Here is a 17,667-nt window from a genome sequence, read left to right as displayed (position 1 = left end):
ACTGATAACTTCCTGATGTTTTCAGGAGATCACTCAGAATCTGGAGAAAGCTCATCCGATGAAACTGACGAGTTCAATCAGCTCATGACTGATCACTGTCAGTTGAGGAAAATGTTCGAAGATCTCCTCAAGCAGAATCAGAAAATGGAAAAGGAGATCAATGATGAACGAGCAAAGAATCAGATAATCATCTACTTTCCGGATGAAACTTGTCTTGATCAGCTAATCATGGAGAACAGCCGACTGGAAGAAAAGCTCAGAATTTCCAACTCGGAATGTGATAAAGCTTCTCATGAAATCAAGAGGCTAAATCACAAACTGGAAGAAACAGTCAAGGACTGTATAATGAAGTCTCCCATGATGAGCAACTTTCCATCAAAAGGCCTTTTCACAAGCATTGGAGGAAAGCTTGCTGCTGACAAAGGAAAGAATGTCATGATCAACTCAAAGGATGATACTTCTGAAATCATCACATCAGAAGAATCAAGAGATCATGATATGGATGAAGTTCGCAAACGCAAACTGATGGAAAAGACGAATGTTCCGCCTCCACGGAGCTTCAGACGAGCAAAGGAGGCCCCCAACCAGATCATTCTACTAAGAAGGCTGGACAGCAGATTTCAGTCAAAGATCGGGGAAGGAACATCAGGAATCAAGAAGAATCTTCCTCATCAGCTCAGGGGGAAGATCAGCTACATCAGTCAGAAACTGAAGTCAGTTCAGTTTCAGAAAGAACAACATCCATGGAGACAAAGCAATGATGGGTCCAGACGAGCTAAACAGCATCCACAACGCCAAGCAACTGGACATCATTTGACTAATGTCCCACGACATCAGTCAAGTCTCCATCAGTCTGGAATGACTCGAGTATCTAAAGGAAGATACTTCATCGAGCAAAGAAGACCTCAACCACTCAACAGACAAATCTCTTACAAGAGTGAGGCCTTCAAACGGAAAGCTCAACAGAAGATAGCTCATGTGCCAGCTGATGCGCCAACCACATCAGTCAGACGATCAGCAAAGCGCAAGAGATCAGCACGACCAGTTCTGAAGCAGATATGGGTTCCAAAGGGAACTCGAGCTGATATCAAAGCACCCAATTCTTGATTGGGTACTCAAATTAACTCTTCCTTGCAGGTCAAAAATAAGAAAAATAAAAAGAAGGAAGAAGTTAAAGCTTCAATCAGAACTTGGTATCTGGATAGTGGCTGCTCGAAGCACATGACGGGCTACAAAGAATATCTATCTCAGTATGTTGAGAAAGCTAGATCCAAAGTTGCATTCGGAGACAACTCAATCGGAGAAACAAAAGGCTATGGTGTGCTCAACATGGGTAACGCCAGTATCTGTAATGTTAGCTTTGTTTCTGGTCTTAAACATAATCTATTGTCTGTGAGTCAATTTTGTGACAGCGGTTTCACAGTGAAGATCAAAAAAGATGAATTCACTGTTAGAAACAACCAAAAGAAGGTGGTTCTGAAAGGATTCAGACAAGGAAGTCTTTGCGTCGTCTCATGGGAAGACAGCCCTCCAGAGACGTGCCTCATCAGCAAAAGCAGCTCGGAGCTCAACTGGCTATGGCACAGGAGACTCAACCACCTCAATTTTAAGGCGATCAACAAGTTTGCTAAACATCAACTGGTAGAAGGTCTGCCTTCTATTGTGTTCCAAAAGAAGCAAGAATGTGAAGCATGTCAAAGAGGAAAGCAGACGCGGATCTCTTTCAAGACAAAGACAGATCACTCATCTGGAAGAATTCTTCAACTACTTCACATGGATCTGTTTGGCCCAATCTCTCCAAGAAGCTACAATGGTAGGAAGTATACCTTAGTTGTTGTGGATGACTATTCACGATATACTTGGGTTATCTTTCTTTTCAAAAAGAAAGAGACACTGGAGGAATTGCCAAAGTTGCTGAGAAGACTGAGCGTCGAGAAGGAAGTCAACATCATCAGCATCAGATAAAATTGTGGGACTGAGTTCCTCAATGCTGTCATTCGCGAGTATTGCGAAGGACAAAGAATTAGTCATCAAACTTCTGCAACAAGGACTCCTCAACAGAACGGAGTAGCTGAAAGAAGAAACAGGTCTTTGAAGGAAGCAGCAAGAACGATGCTAGCCGAATCAAAACTCCCCTTGAAGTTTTGGGCAGAAGCAGTCAACATCGCAGGCTACACTCAGAATCGTTCCTTCCTCACTCAGAGACATGGAAAAACCCCATACGAGCTATGGAAGAACAGGAAGCCTTCAATTGCCTATTTTCATGTTTTTGGTTCTAGGTGTTTCATCCACAATAATGACAAGAGGAGGATAAACACTTTTGATAGCAAGGCTGATCCAAGAATCTTTCTTGGATACTCTGGAATAGACCGATCCAGCAAAGCCTATCGAGTGTTTAATTCTCAAACTTTGTGTGTTGAAGAAACACCATATGTTGTCTTTGATGAGTCTACAGATGATTTCAGGAAATAGGAAACCGTGAAATGTGTTGAGAACACTGAAGTTTCCAAAGCTGAAATCGATAACACCGAGCCTTCTACTGTCTTGGTGTGGGGATCAGGAAAAGATGAAGATACTGAGAAGCTTCAGTATCAGAAGATCAGTCAAAGGTCTGAAGCGTAGACTGAAGCTAATGCAGATGGCATCAGTCAAGGAGGAACTCCAGCTTCCAAAGATCGAGTTGAACGTGCAGAAGCAGCTCTAGCTCAACTCTCCCCTGCTCTAGAAGGTGCTCAACACTTCAGAACCATTCTGACTGAAGAAGCCGCACCATCACCAGAAGAGATCCTGAAATATCGAAGATGGTTTGAACTCCATTCAAAGGAACACATCATCTGAGAACCATCAGACGGTGTCAAGACTCGAAGATCAATGTGCAACCTCGTCTTTGATATCAACCAGAACTGCATCAACGAAGATAAGAATTTCAGCTGTTTCTTATCATCTACAGAGCCAAAGGATGTCGTAGAAGCTCTGAAGTCCACTCAATGGGTCATCGCAATGCAAGAAGAACTCAATGAATTCAACCGAAATTCAGTTTGGGAGCTTGTGGATCGATCGGACGATGCAAAGGTGATTAGTTTGAAATGGATTTTCAAAAACAAGAAAGACAAAGAAGGAAACGTTGTGAGAAACAAAGCAAGGCTTGTAGCGAAAGGATACAGTCAAGAAGAAGGAATCGACTACGACGAAACGTTCGCTCCAGTTGCTAGATTGGAAGCAGTCAGACTCTTCTTAGCCTTCGCAGCTCACAAAGGTTTCAAGGTACACCAAATGGATGTGAAGTGTGCATTTCTCAATGGAGTGCTCACCGATGAGGTCTACGTTGAACAACCTCCAGGATTTGAGGTTGCTGGACCAGAAAAGGTGTACAAGCTGAAGAAAGCGCTCTATGGCTTGAAGCAAGCTCCAAGAGCGTGGTATGATACTCTCTCGGAGTATCTTATTGAACAAGGATTCAAAAAGGGATCTGTGGACAGAACTCTGTTCACTCTCAAAGAATGAGAAGATCTCTTGCTTGTTCAGATTTATGTCGATGATATAATCTTCGGATCCAAATCCGAACGCATGTGCAAGAAGTTCGCTGATATCATGACCAACAAATTCCAGATGTCCATGATGGGATAAATGAATTTCTTTCTCGGATTGCAAGTCAAGCAGACCAGCGAATGAATACTGATCAGTCAGTCCAAGTATGCCAAGGAACTGATAGCCAAGTTCGGTATTCAGCACATTAAATCAGTCAAGATCCCAATGAACACAAATTGGAAGGTTGATCCAAGTTCAGAAGGTAAATCTGTCTCTTCTACGAAGTACAGAGAAATCATTGGATCATTGCTGTATTTGACTGCGAGCAGACCAGATATGTGCGAGATATCAATCAGATCCAAAGGAAGCTTACTTGGATGCAGCAAAACGAATTTTACAATATCTCAAAGGCACACCCAATATGGGATTGTGGTACCCAGCAGACGATGACTTCAAGCTCACTGGATATTCAGACTCAGATTTTGCAGGATGCAAAATTGATCGCAAATCAACCTCCGGAACTTGTCAATTCCTAGGCAACAAGCTCATATCATGGTTTTCAAAGAAGCAGACTTCAGTCGCCACCTCCACAACTGAAGCTGAATATGTTGCTGCCGGAAGCTGCTGTTCACAACTCCTACAGTTAGTCCAACAGTTGAAGGACAATGGGATGGACGAAAAGGAAGTCCCAATCTATTGCGACAGCTCCAGTGCTATTGCAATCTCCCAGAATCCAGTTCATCACACCAGAGTCAAGCATATTGCTATTCGACATCACTTCATTCGTGATCACGTCGAAAAGAAGAATATCTCTGTTGAATGGATTCCAACTGTTGTTCAGAGAGCGGACCTGCTGACCAAGGCTCTTCCAGAAGAAAGGTTCAACGATCTATGTGGAAGGATCGGCCTCATCAACCCTGAAGAGTGATGCTGTGTTTGAAGATTTTCTCAAACGGTCATGCTGACTGATGGTGAACAACTGCTGTTCTATGACCGCTGACATAGAAAGCAACCAAGACGAGCGATCATCTGAAGAAAAAGTCATCCTGAAGAAGCTAACCAGGATCAAGTGGTATCGACTGACTACAATGATCAGTCGATCAGTAAATACTTTAAAAGCTTACTATTTAAATCAGTTACTTCAATTAAGAGTTTTGCACTTTAGTTCAAAATCTTTCTCTAACTGATCAGTTTCTTTCAAAAACTTTAACTGATTGTTGGAAAATGGAATATCCGAGAAGGACAAGCTTTTTAAAAGTGAAAATGTGTTTTGATTGAAATTGTCCTGATCTTCTCCAAAAATCTTTCCAACCTTTTTACCTCTGAAATCAAATTTCTTGAGAATCTCATTGACATGACATAATGTAATGACATTTCTCACCTTTTTGAAGTCTCAGTCCCCTGCAGTGACGGCGGACGTGAATTTTTACTTCAAAATTATTTTAGGCACAGTCTTCGAAAAACTTTTCATCTTCTTACTTTGTAAAATTTGTCTATTTATACCATGATGTCTTCACATAATTTCTGCATTAACTAACAACTATCCACAGCCTTCACTGTGAGAAAAATTTTCTATCTTTCCAAAGTTGCAAAGAAAAATTTGTTCCGACGAAAGGAGAAATCAATGACTGCAAAGTCATGGAATGGGAGGATGACGCTCACACACTTGGTCTTCACCGGACCCTTCCATTGGATCTCAACGTCTCTCCGACGTCAAAGTTTGCTCTACCCTCACTTGTATCCAACGAAGCGAGTGTCTTCCATCCTCATGCCCGGCACATCGGTTTGAAGTACCTGTCTAAAGAAGACGGTCTTCACCTGGGTCTCAGGAAAGCTTCTCACCTTTTTGTGAAGCTGCCATGTGATGCAACAACAATGAGCAGGAGCTCGTTGTCAACCGGCGCAACATCGACAGTGCTAGTCCTCACGACTACCACTGATTCGATGCCTCATCCTCACCTTCTCTTTCCCTCATGTATGACGAGACGTGTTTTGATCTTATTCCTTCATCAAAGCCTCGCCATGCATTTCCTTTGTTTCTCCTCCCCACTTCTCGCACTCCTCTTTCCCTCATCTCCTTGTCTGTCTCCTCGACCTCCGGATCGTATGTATAGCTACATCTCATGATTATCTCTAAGAGGCTATACATACTTTCTCTTCCTACACCCTGCTCTTCTCCATCTCTCATTCCTCACCACTTCTCCGTCTCTCTTCTCATCTTTCTACCTCTCCGCTAGCGTCCTTCTTCTTCTGCGTCTCGGGACACCTTCTTCTTCTCAAGTCTTCCCACAAATGCTTGAGAGTTGGAGTAGAAGTCCCATTAGATCATAGCTTCCATCATCAGCTCTCTTTTTGATGTTGCCAAAAAGGGGGAAAGTCAGAAGTCAGAGAGAAACCTTCTCTAAGGTTTCTCTTTGTCTCTTCTTACTTGATTGAAGACGGGACATCAAAAGGATCACCAGAAGTTGTAAGGATGACGTTCCAGTAGAGACCTCGTTTCAACGGAAAACAAGTGAGAGTGGAACAAGCTTAGGAACACGAAGACAGAAGATGAAGATCAAGAAGTTCGAGGCGCAGCAAAGCAGACTGCTGGAGTCCATGGGTTTCCCATGATGTTTTGTTTTTCGTTTTACTCCAATGTAACTATTGCTTTGTACCTCGACTGATGGCTTATCAGTCTTTCTTTAATGAAAAGAACTTCTTTTTGATCTCAACCTGAAGACAATGACTCTTTGTCCAGGCTCTGATTAATGGTTTTATGTCTTCTCCTTGTTCTGTTTTTAGAACTGTTTTCATTCTTGACTCTAAGTACAAGTTTTTAGGTTCTATTGTTAAGGGGGAATTGTATTCACCCCAGTTTTAGAACTTGTGCTCTGAGTTCAGTCTTTTTGTTGTCAAGAACTGCTGTATGGTTTTGGCATCATCAAAAAGGGGAAAATTATTGGGAATCTTGTGGAATATCCTAATCCTTGTTTTGATGATACCAAAATCCATAGGTCTTAGTTGTAATAGACTAGAACGGTTTTTGAACTCAAGTGTTAGAGTTCGTTTCTAGTTTAGTTTGCGGTTCTGAAGACTGAAGACTGAAGGACGAAGGAGTGAAGACTGAAGACTGAAGTTACCAACTGAAGTATCAGTTGAAGAATCAGTTCGGAACTGATTACTTAATGCGTGCCACGTGGACTCAGCGGACTGATACTAAAGTCAAGTATCAGTTAAACATTCTTCCTCGGACTGATCTTCCAACGTTCAAAGAAAGCCACATACTACAAAAGTACAGCCGCATTAAATGCAGAGATCTCAGGATATCTTTTATCTCTGCAGAGGTCATTCCTGATTGGTGGCTACTTTATCAGAGACGTCGCATCTCCTGCTCTCACCATAGCCGTTCCCACCAAACAAGGAACCTCGAAGATTGAAGCCTCAGCCCAAATTCGAAATGCTCTCCAACGGAAGAAATCCTGAAGACGTTCTACGCCAACGGATCTATTCAAGATCTCTCCTATAAATAGCGTTCGAGGATCACTTCAATCTTCACCGATTCAACAACACAAGCTGAAGCTCTGCCAAAATTGCTACTCAGCCTAAAGCTCAATCTCTCCATAGCTTAAATCGAAGAAGAGAATTTCAAAGCAAAAATCAGTCACTGCTGATTACATATATTCTCTTAGACCTTAGGCAAACACCTGTTTATCCGGAAGCCAAGGTCAAACTTGCTTTAAAGAACTTGTTCTTTGAAGTAGAGTTGGCATTCGTTCAAACCTCCTTTCCTTCCAAGAATTGAGTGTTTGAGTGATTCGGAGCCTGACTCTGAGAAGTCTTAGCGCGCGTTGTGCTAAGCAAGAGAAGTCTAGGTGCGTGTTGTGCCAAGCAGAGAAGTCTTGACACGAGTTGTGTCAAGCAGAGAAGTCTTAGTGCGTGTTGTACTAAGCAGAGAAGTCTTAGCACGGGGTGTGTTAAGCAGAGAAATCCGACACGAGTGAAGTGTGGGTCCTGAAGAAGGGTTTTCTTCAGTGTTGGTTTGCAGTGCACCGGGTAAGCACTTGCGGAGTGGATTGTTGGTCTGATCAACCGACCGTGGATGTAGGAAAGTGTTTTTCGAACCACGTAAAAGACTTTGTGTTATTTACAGCTTTCAGTTTTACATTCTTAACTGTGTTATTTCAATTGATAAACTGAATACTGTATTAATGCAAAGTGAAGCCTAAGACCAACAACGTGCTCAACCGAGGCTATTACGAAACTAAGTTTAATTTCCGCTGCGTATGATATCAGTCTGACTGATCTATCTTCTGATAGTCAGCTGGAGTGTTATCATCTCTGTTTTAGCAAACCCGACTGAAGCCTATACGTGCATCAGTTAAGTTCCAGCAACTTAACTGATAACTCTTTACTGAAGAGCTTTCAGTATCAGTCGACTCCCCTGTTTGGTCAAAACTGTTTTCAGTCAACAGGAGTCTAGGTTTGTGTGAAAAGTTTCGTTTTGATTTCCATCTTTGAGATCCCTCATCATGAGGAAATAAAAATAGCTCATAGGTGTATTCTCCCCCCCCATACACCTATTCGAGACCCTCCGGACCTAACAGTTAGGCTCAAGGCTTTAACTAATATTAGCGTAAGGGTTTAGTCTTGATTTTAAAACAGAGGAGTGTTATGAATCTTACTGATTATCCGAAAATTTATCAGTTCGACTAATAACACTGGCAGCGAAAAAGTTATTTTTTGAAATAGCCTTTGATTATCACGTTGTCAGATTATAGTTTTACTTTGCAATTAATCAGTTTCAGTTAAAGAGACGTTTGTGCACATATAAGAATGTAAAACTGAAAGCGATAAACGACAAATGATTTTTACGTGGTTCGAAACAAGTTCCTACGTCCACGGTCAATTGATCACACTGACAAACACTTTGGGCTTGTGCTTATGGGTGCACAGCAAACCTAACAACTGAAAATCAGATTTTCAGTACCAACACACTGGGTTGGATTTCTCACTCACTCTTAGCACGCTAAGACACCACAATGCATTTTCAGCGTATGGCTAAGATCTCTTGGAGTCAGAACACTGGTCTCAACTCCGCTCTACTCAAACACTCTTTTCGCTCAGTTAAAAGGAGGTTCGAAGTACCAACTAGATCACAGAGAACATGCTCTCTGTAATCGGAACTTAGGCTTTGGATATACAATGTATTTGTCTAAGGATCTAAGAGAATGTATGAAATCAGTAGTCTGATTTTGGCTTTGTGAATTCTCTTCTTCGATTCAAATCTTTGAAGGCTTTGAATGGTTGTGTTGCAATTTTGGTAGCGTTTCAGCTTGTGCTTTTGAATCGATGAAGATTGAAGTAATCCTCGAGCTCTATATATAAAAGAGGTCTTGAATAGATCCGTTGGCGGAGATGGTCCTCAAGAATTCATCCGTTGTGAGAGTAATTCGAATTTGGCTTAGGTTTCAATCTTCGAGGTTCTTTATTTGGCGAGAAACGACGTCTCAGGTACAAGAGGTAAGGCGCCTCTGAAAAGTAATCACCAAAAAGGGATGCTCTGCAGAGAAATGACAATCCTCAATATCTCTGTATTTAATGCGGCTATAGTTGAAAGTGTGTGGCTTCCTTTTAACTCTGGAGTTTCAATCCGAGGAAGAACGTCAACTGATACTTGACTTTAGTATCAGTCCGGTAAGTCCACGTAGCCAGCATTTGATGAATCAGTCATAACTGATTCTTCAGTTGAGAAACTCGTTCAGTCAAAACATCAGTATTTGACTTGGCCTTTTATTGCAACTTCAGTTGAGTTCTTCACTCGTCAGTCTTCAGTCCTTTGGTCTTCAGTCTTCAGAACACTAGATAAACTAGAAGGTGAACTCCAACAGTTGAGTTCAAAAAGTTCTAGTCTATTACAAAGAAAACCTAAGGATTTTGGTATCATCAAAACTAGGGCTAGTATATTTCATTAAGTTCCCAACACTTACCACTTTTAACTAATTTATAGTATTTTTTTTTCTTTATTTTCGTGCTTAAAATTTATGAGACAATAATAATGGAACCATATTGAGAGTACTTTTTTCGTTCCATACGAGTGTGCACATTTTACAATTTTGATATATTCTATAAAAGTGTGCATTTTCTATTTTTGAATGTTACTTCACCACAAATGTCTTATTTTTTAATCCTCACTTTACCAATTTATATAATCACAATTTTACCATACATGACCCACTATAAACCCTTTATTTTTTTGTCTCACTATCATAACATAATAAAAGTGGGTATCTTCCTCCACTCATAACACATTCACCTAATATTTATTAAAATTTGTGTCATCAAGATATTACATATTTTATTCAAAACATAATTGAATAAAAATAGAAAAATGTGCCTTATGGAAAAAAATGAAAAAAAGAATAAAGAAGTTTAAAATTTAAAGATTAATGCCAATTAACTGAAGGGCTAATGGAAGGTTAATTTTATTTTTGTGTATTAATTTTAAATTTTGTTAATATTATATTATTGATTTCTTTTTAATTTATAAAATTTTTATTTAAATTGATTTCAAGCTCATTCTAAATTGAATAATTTTTAATATAGTATACCTTTATCAGTCACTCAAAAAAAAAATACTTGCCAAAGTTAAGCTAGCCCCCCCTCCCCCTGACGATTGCACCAAAGTGTGATCGGAAGCGGAGCAGCTCGGGTCTTTAGAACATAGAATAAGGCTCGGGGACCCCAACTATTTCAAGAAAGACCGTTAATATCCGCCACATTGAGCTTCAATTCTCCAGCACCATCACCCACAAAAAGTCCAGTGGGCGGAGTGGATGCCCCGACCGGGGAGAACAGGCCATTCATCAGGGCGATTCTGAAATTGAGGAGGCTTCTGCCATCACCTACGCATTTTCAAAGTTGCATTTAGTGACAACTAATTTTATTTTTAAGAAGATATGTAATGATGATATTGATTGTAACTAAACTTTGATTGTCCTAAGTTATCAACAATTAATATCCAGCAATCGTGATTTTAATAGTACAACAAATTGACTAAAACCCACCTCCAAAGTAGTTAAAACCACTCACAGTTGCAACACTAAAGTTGAGCCAACAAACAATCTAGTAAATCAACATTTAATTATACAGAGATAGTATATAGAAAGAGAAACATCATTAACGCAAAAACTTGGGTGAGGTCAACCTCACCGTATGAGGCGGGTTTGACCCGTTTGACCCAATCCGCGTCTATCAATATAGATAGCATTTTCTAACAAATAAAAAAAAAGTGAGAGTTGGTGCAATGGGAACTGTCGCCTACTTTTCCTTATGAGTTAGTCTTGGGTGAGATTGACCTTACCATGAGATGGGTTGGGGCGGGTCGGATCCGGGCATGGGTCGGATCCGATTTGGGCATGTGCTGGGCGCAAAAGAGATAAATATAATAACTTGATATAAAATTGTTGAAATTAAATGTTGGTGCAGTGGGTAAGGCTTCCCACTACCAACCCATTGGTGTTTGTTTGGGTTCAAATAAAAACAAAAGGGAAAATAAAAATAAAAAAGAAATGTAGGAAATGGCAGTTGAGGGTTTTGAACCCAAACAAACACCAATGGGTTGGTAGTGGGAAGCCTTACCCACTGCACCAACATTTAATTTCAACAATTTTATATCAAGTTATTATATTTATCTCTTTTGCGCCCAGCACATGCCCAAATCGGATCCGACCCATGCCCGGATCTGACCTGCCCCAACCCAATCCGACCCGACCCGTCTCATGGTATGAGGTCAATCTCACCCAAGACTAACTCAAATAACTATCATTCTTTGACTTTTATATCATAGATATGTTTGTTGTTAATTATTGGGAAAAAAAACAAAACATATTCTACAAGCATCAAAATGTTATTATCGAATTAAAAAGTAAAGTATTAAAGTTTAAAAATCAATTATTAAGAAAGTGTTCGGTTAATCAGGCCACCCACTCGATTTTTGAGCCAACGTATTTTCGGTTCGGACCATTCGGGCTAAAAAAATTCAGCCTTAACCTTTTTTTTATTGATCTATTCAGGTCGACCCGTCGATTTCGAATTTTTCTGACATCCTGACATGTTTAACAATGGATGAAATTCAGATGATATCTTATTCCTCCAATTGATTAAGGAGATTAAGATACATATCTACGCAATAGATTTTAGAACATGATGATGAATTAATGTAAATGAAATGTCACGTATGGTAATTGTTTTAAATTATTAAGGATGCGTTTAATTTGATGGAAAATTAGAGAAAAGGTATATTTTCACCTATTTTTCATTATGTTCATATGTTTATTATGATGAAAAAAAATTCTCCGGACAGGGTGGAATAAATTCTCGGGCAGTCCCTTTTCACTTCTTAGTAGGGGTGTGAAAATATTTTTCAACATTTTCTCATCTTTTCATGTTTAATAAATATATGATAAAAAAAGGAAGAAAATATAATATTTTCTCATCTTTTATTATCTATCATTTTCCAATGAAAATTTTACAACCAGAGTAAATGCATGCTTACTGTCTTAATAATTAAGCAAAAGATAATTGAGTTAACATAACAACTCTATCAAATTAAATTGTTGTCGAATTACAATCTTTTACAGAAAGTAGATGAAAATCGGTGTCTTTGTCACTGCACCTAATTAATTATGCTAATTATTATTGTAACTTTGATTCTAATTAATTATGCTAATTATTATTGTAACTTTGATTCTATACTCAAGGCATTCTAATCTTGTATAGTTTTTATTATCATTTACATAATATAAAGTATGTGAGATTACCAAACACCAAGAGGTATAGGTATGTAAAAAATTTCATAAAGAAGAAGAATGTTCCCATATATATACATACAAGCTCATCAAATCTATTACTATTACTCAAACCATATATTATATATACTTGGCCATCTCGAAGGCATTATCAGCTTCGTCACAACAGATTGGAATATACCAACTATAATATAATGACATTTCACCTCTCATAAATTGAAAATCAAAATCTTCATAAATTAAATAAATAACGTTACCAAATATATATGTTCCAAATTCAAATCTCTTATGCTAATCTTCTCGACCATTTATACTAATTAAGAAAACCCTAGCCAGATTTAGGTGGAGGAAATGGGAAACGAAGGGGAGAGCGAATCACGAAAACCTCATTACAACATCTCCATGTCAAGAAGAACAAGAAAGGGTGATAAGAAAAGGTTTGAGGAGAGAGAGATGAGGAGCGAGAATCAGAAAATTAGCTTGAAGCAGTTTATGGAAGGAAGATGTTCGCTGGCGCAACACTTCAGAGAGGAGGAGAAGCAGCAGAGCGAGAGTGATGAACAGCTCGGATTGAAAAGATCGATGATCACAAATTATGCTCAACTTCTCACCCATCTCATCAAGGTAAACCACCAATCCTATATTAGGTCATGGAGGAAATCTGCAGTTTCACTAAAACTTATCAAGTACAAGTGAAAACTCCCACCATCATTCATCATCTGGGAACTTTCTCACGATTTATTGAAGATGCCTTGTACAATTTATGTATAGTATGCTGAGATCTTGTGGTATTGTGCTGATTCAACCTTTTTTTTTTCTTTTTCTTTTGATGAATTGGTGTAAGATATATGTATGTATCATGTTAATACTTGGTATTTAATAAAATAAAACAAAAAATTTAGTCGGAATACATGCAATATGAGATTAAATCTATGTGTGATCTAGTGAATGGTGGGGATCTTCGAACTTAATTGAAGAAGAGGCAACACTATAGCCATAGAAAAATCGTATCTATAAGAATAAAAATGTGAAAATTAGTAACTTTTTTTGTGTGTTAAAATAACTTTAATACCATTACTAATACAATTACATAATTTTATTTTTGTTTTATCTAATTTTTGGAAATGAAAGGGAAAAAAAAAACAAAAAACAACGAAAATGAAAAGAAAAATCAAGAATTGGGGGTGAAACCCAACCATCTTTTTCCCCAACAAGGTCCACCATCACCTTTTCAGCAAGTGTCTTTCACTACAAAAAAACGCGTTTTTACCGGCGAAAACTACCGGCGGCTATTTTGCCGTCGGTAGATAACGGCGGCACGGCGGCGGCAGTCGAGGCGACCCGAACTTTCGAATTTACCGGCCATCTACCGACGGCAAATTCCCCGCCGTTAGCTAGCGGCGGCGACGCCGCCGTTAATATTAAAATACGCAATAAATAATTTATTTTATAGCATTAACGGCGGTAAAATTGCCGCCGCTATCTAGCGGCGGCATTTGCCGTCGGTAACCGTCTAAATATAGGGCAGCGGGTTCCTTCTTTTTTCAGTTTCTGCGCCGCACACACACACACGAAAATCCACCCCCCCTCCCCTGCCTGCTGCTGCTGCTTCCGCCGCTGCTGCCGACCGCCGCCGCCCTAGCAGGTATCTCTCTCTCTCTCTCTCTCTCTCTAGATCTATATATATATATATATATATATATATATATATATCTCATTAATTTTAATTATATATATATAATTATATAATTTTCACTTATATTATTTATTGTAGTTCGACGACCTCGTTTCACCGCCTTCTTCACGACACCCACCGGAAACCACCACCGTACGCTCTCTTATTTATTTATTTATTTATTTAATTATGAATTTATTTATGTATTTAATTATATATTAATTAAATAGATTTATTTGTTATATATAGTTAATTAATTTATAATTGATTTTGTTTATAACTAAATTATATGAAGCATGATTAATTTTAAATTATATTAATCTATTTAATATATGTTGTTAGTTTAATTTTAAATTATGAAGCATGATTAATTTTAAATTATATTAATTTTAATCAATTAGTTTAAGAATTGTTTGTTAGAATAATTTATATATGTTGGATAATTTTGTTAAATTTAATGTTATGTGCTATGTGTTTATGAAATGTTATATTATTATATATATATATATATATATTGTGGGATAGATTTAATCAATTTCTTAAGGATCTTCTCCCTTTGGGATAGAAATTGATTATTTCTTAAGGATCTTCTCCCTACAAATGATTGTTTTTAATTTAATTACCATGATTTTTATTGCTTTTATTTGTATTGTATTATTGCTTCGACATTGGGGGGTCGGGTAGACCTAGTATAGGCTTAGTAAATTAGGACCACTATGGTCACTATAGTTGCTGGTAGAGTCGAGCACTTGGTAGTTAGGATAGTGGGGTTATGCTGTCGAAATTTTGTTAGATTTCAAGTAATTTATTATGTTTTATTTGTTTTTTTCAATTAGAATTTGCAAGAATGAGTGATAATCGTACGTGGATGTACGCGAGATACAATGATCGTACCGCATTTGAAACGGGGCTTGAGTTTTTCCTTGAGTGGGCGTTCAATCAAACGGCGTACACAGATGGACAAGGTAACATTAGGTGCCCATGTAAGAAGTGCAAGAATCAAGCGTATTTAGATGTACCTACGGTCAGAGAACATGTTAGTAGGCGTGGATTTGTCCTGAATTACAAAGTTTGGGTTTGTCACGGGGAAGCACCGCTGTCTATGCCGAGAGAACATGCTATAATGAATGAGGATGATGGATTATACAATAACTACGAAAGGATGGTGCATGACCATGCTGGACCTAGTAATTATCAAGATCCTCCAAATCTGGAGCAGCCGCCCAATAATGACGCTCAACAGATTTATAACATGTTGGATGCAGCGGATACTCCATTGTACGCAGGATGTGACACGTACACACAATTAAGTTGGATGACTCAATTCATGAGCATAAAGACTGAAAGCCACATGTCAGAGAGGACTTACAATCAGATGTCTTCGATGATGAAAGCTGCTTTACCAGAGGGTAACAACTGTCCAGAAGACTTCTATAGTACGAAAAGAAATCTACGTGGTTTGGGTTTGCCAGTAGAGAAGATCGATTGCTGTGTTAATAACTGCATGTTGTATTGGGGGGAAACTAGTGAGCTACATAGTTGTATGTTCTGTGACCAATCACGATATAAGGACAGCTTGCGTGCATCTGGGAGTCGCAGAAAGAAACAAGTGCCCGCTAAACAGATGCACTATTTTCCCTTGACGCCCCGATTGCAGAGATTGTTTGCATCTCCTGCAACTGCTGAACATATGCGGTGGCATGCGACCTCCACAGACGATGGGATAATGCGCCACCCGGCCGACTCTCCGGCATGGAAACATTTGAATTCAGTCTTTCCTGGATTCGCCGATGAGATTAGAAATGTGAGATTGGGCCTCTCTACAGATGGTTTTGCCCCATTTGCACAATCAGGGCGTCAATATTCTTCTTGGCCAGTTATTGTCACGCCGTATAACCTGCCTCCGTGGTTGTGCATGAAAGAACAATTCATGTTCCTCACAGTCCTCGTGCCTGGCCCATCAAACCCAAAGATGAAGTTGGACGTATTCTTACAGCCATTGATACACGAGTTAAAATCTCTGTGGGAGGTTGGTGTGAACACTTACGACATATCGTTGAAGCAAAATTTCCAGATGCGAGCAGCTCTGATATGGACTATCAGTGATTTTCCAGCGTACGCTATGTTGTCTGGGTGGGGTACAGCTGGGAAATTGGCATGTCCACATTGCATGGAGAATACAGAAGCATTCACTTTGCCGATGAGTGGAAAACAATCGTGGTTTGATAATCATCGGAAGTTCTTACCTCCTAACCATGTGTTTAGGAGAAACAAAACTTCATTCTTGAGGAATAAGACATGCAATGTTGGTCCACCAGAACAAAGATCAGGAATACAAATCTTGAATCAAATCGAGGGGTTAGGCTTCGTGAAGGTTACCGAAGACTTCGATGGCAGGAATGCTCAACTCGCCAAATATCAAGATGTAGGGTGGAAAAAGAAAAGCATATTTTGGGATCTACCCTATTGGAGATATCTTTTGATTCGACATAATCTGGATGTCATGCACATTGAGAAAAATGTGTTTGATAACGTGTTTAATACTGTCCTGAATGTGAAGGGGAAGACAAAAGATACAGAAAAATCTAGAGAAGAATTGAACACCTTCTGCAAGCGGAAAGAGTTGAAGAAAGTGGATGGAACTCGAGGGTATCCGAAAGCATGTTATACGCTTGACAGGGAAGAGAAGAAGATCTTACTCCAATGGATCAAGAGTCTTAAGTTTCCCGATGGGTACGTGTCAAATATTAGTAGATGCGTTGACATGAACGCCCTGAAGATGCACAACATGAAAAGTCACGACTGTCACGTGTTCATGCAAATCCTTCTGCCTGTTGCATTTAAAGAACTTCTTCCTAAGAATGTTTGGGAGGCAATTACAGAGTTAAGTTTCTTCTTCAGAGAATTAACATCCCGCAACGTGGCCATATATGACATGAGAATACTGAGTGAGAAGATAGCTGTTACTCTTTGCAAACTTGAGCGTATCTTCCCGCCTAGTTTATTTGATTCAATGGAGCACCTACCAGTTCATTTGGCAGATGAGGCACGATTGGCTGGTCCAGTGCAATATCGGTGGATGTATCCTTTTGAAAGATATTTGAGGACATTAAAAAATCATATAAAAAACAAAGCCAAGGTTGAGGCGTCCATCGCCAATGCATACTTACTTGCAGAAATGTCAACCTTCTCTTCGTTTTACTTTGAAGATCAAATATCTACAAAGTGGACAACTTTGCCTCGCAATATTGAGATGCCCGTTGCTGAAAATGATGATCCTCTTTGTCTCTCCATATTCAAACCTATTGGGCGTTCACTTGGCCGAGGGACGAAGAGATACATGGATGAGCGCGAATGGCATGCTGCACACATGTATATTTTGAGCAATTGTGCAGAGGTTGCAGAGACATATAGCAAGTGAGTATTCTCGTTCAATTTACGTATAAGAAGTGTTCATCATATATAGGTGTTAACATATTTATTTGATTCTTTGTAGGGGTGTGCAAACCCAACCCGGACCCGCTGAACCCGCCCGGACCGACGGGTTTGGTCCGGACCGAACCGGCCCAGTATAGGTGGTTGGTCCGGGTTGGGTCCTATTTTCAGGACCGAGAGATTTCCGGGTCGGTCCGGGTCGAACCCGGTCGAAACCCGGCGAACCCGGAACCGACCCAT

This window comes from Salvia miltiorrhiza, chromosome 3, assembly GCF_028751815.1.
Source record: "Salvia miltiorrhiza cultivar Shanhuang (shh) chromosome 3, IMPLAD_Smil_shh, whole genome shotgun sequence".
NCBI classification, from domain to species: Eukaryota; Viridiplantae; Streptophyta; class Magnoliopsida; order Lamiales; family Lamiaceae; genus Salvia; species Salvia miltiorrhiza.
The sequence above is the reverse complement of the archived record's forward strand: the minus strand, read 5'-3'. Positions refer to the sequence as shown.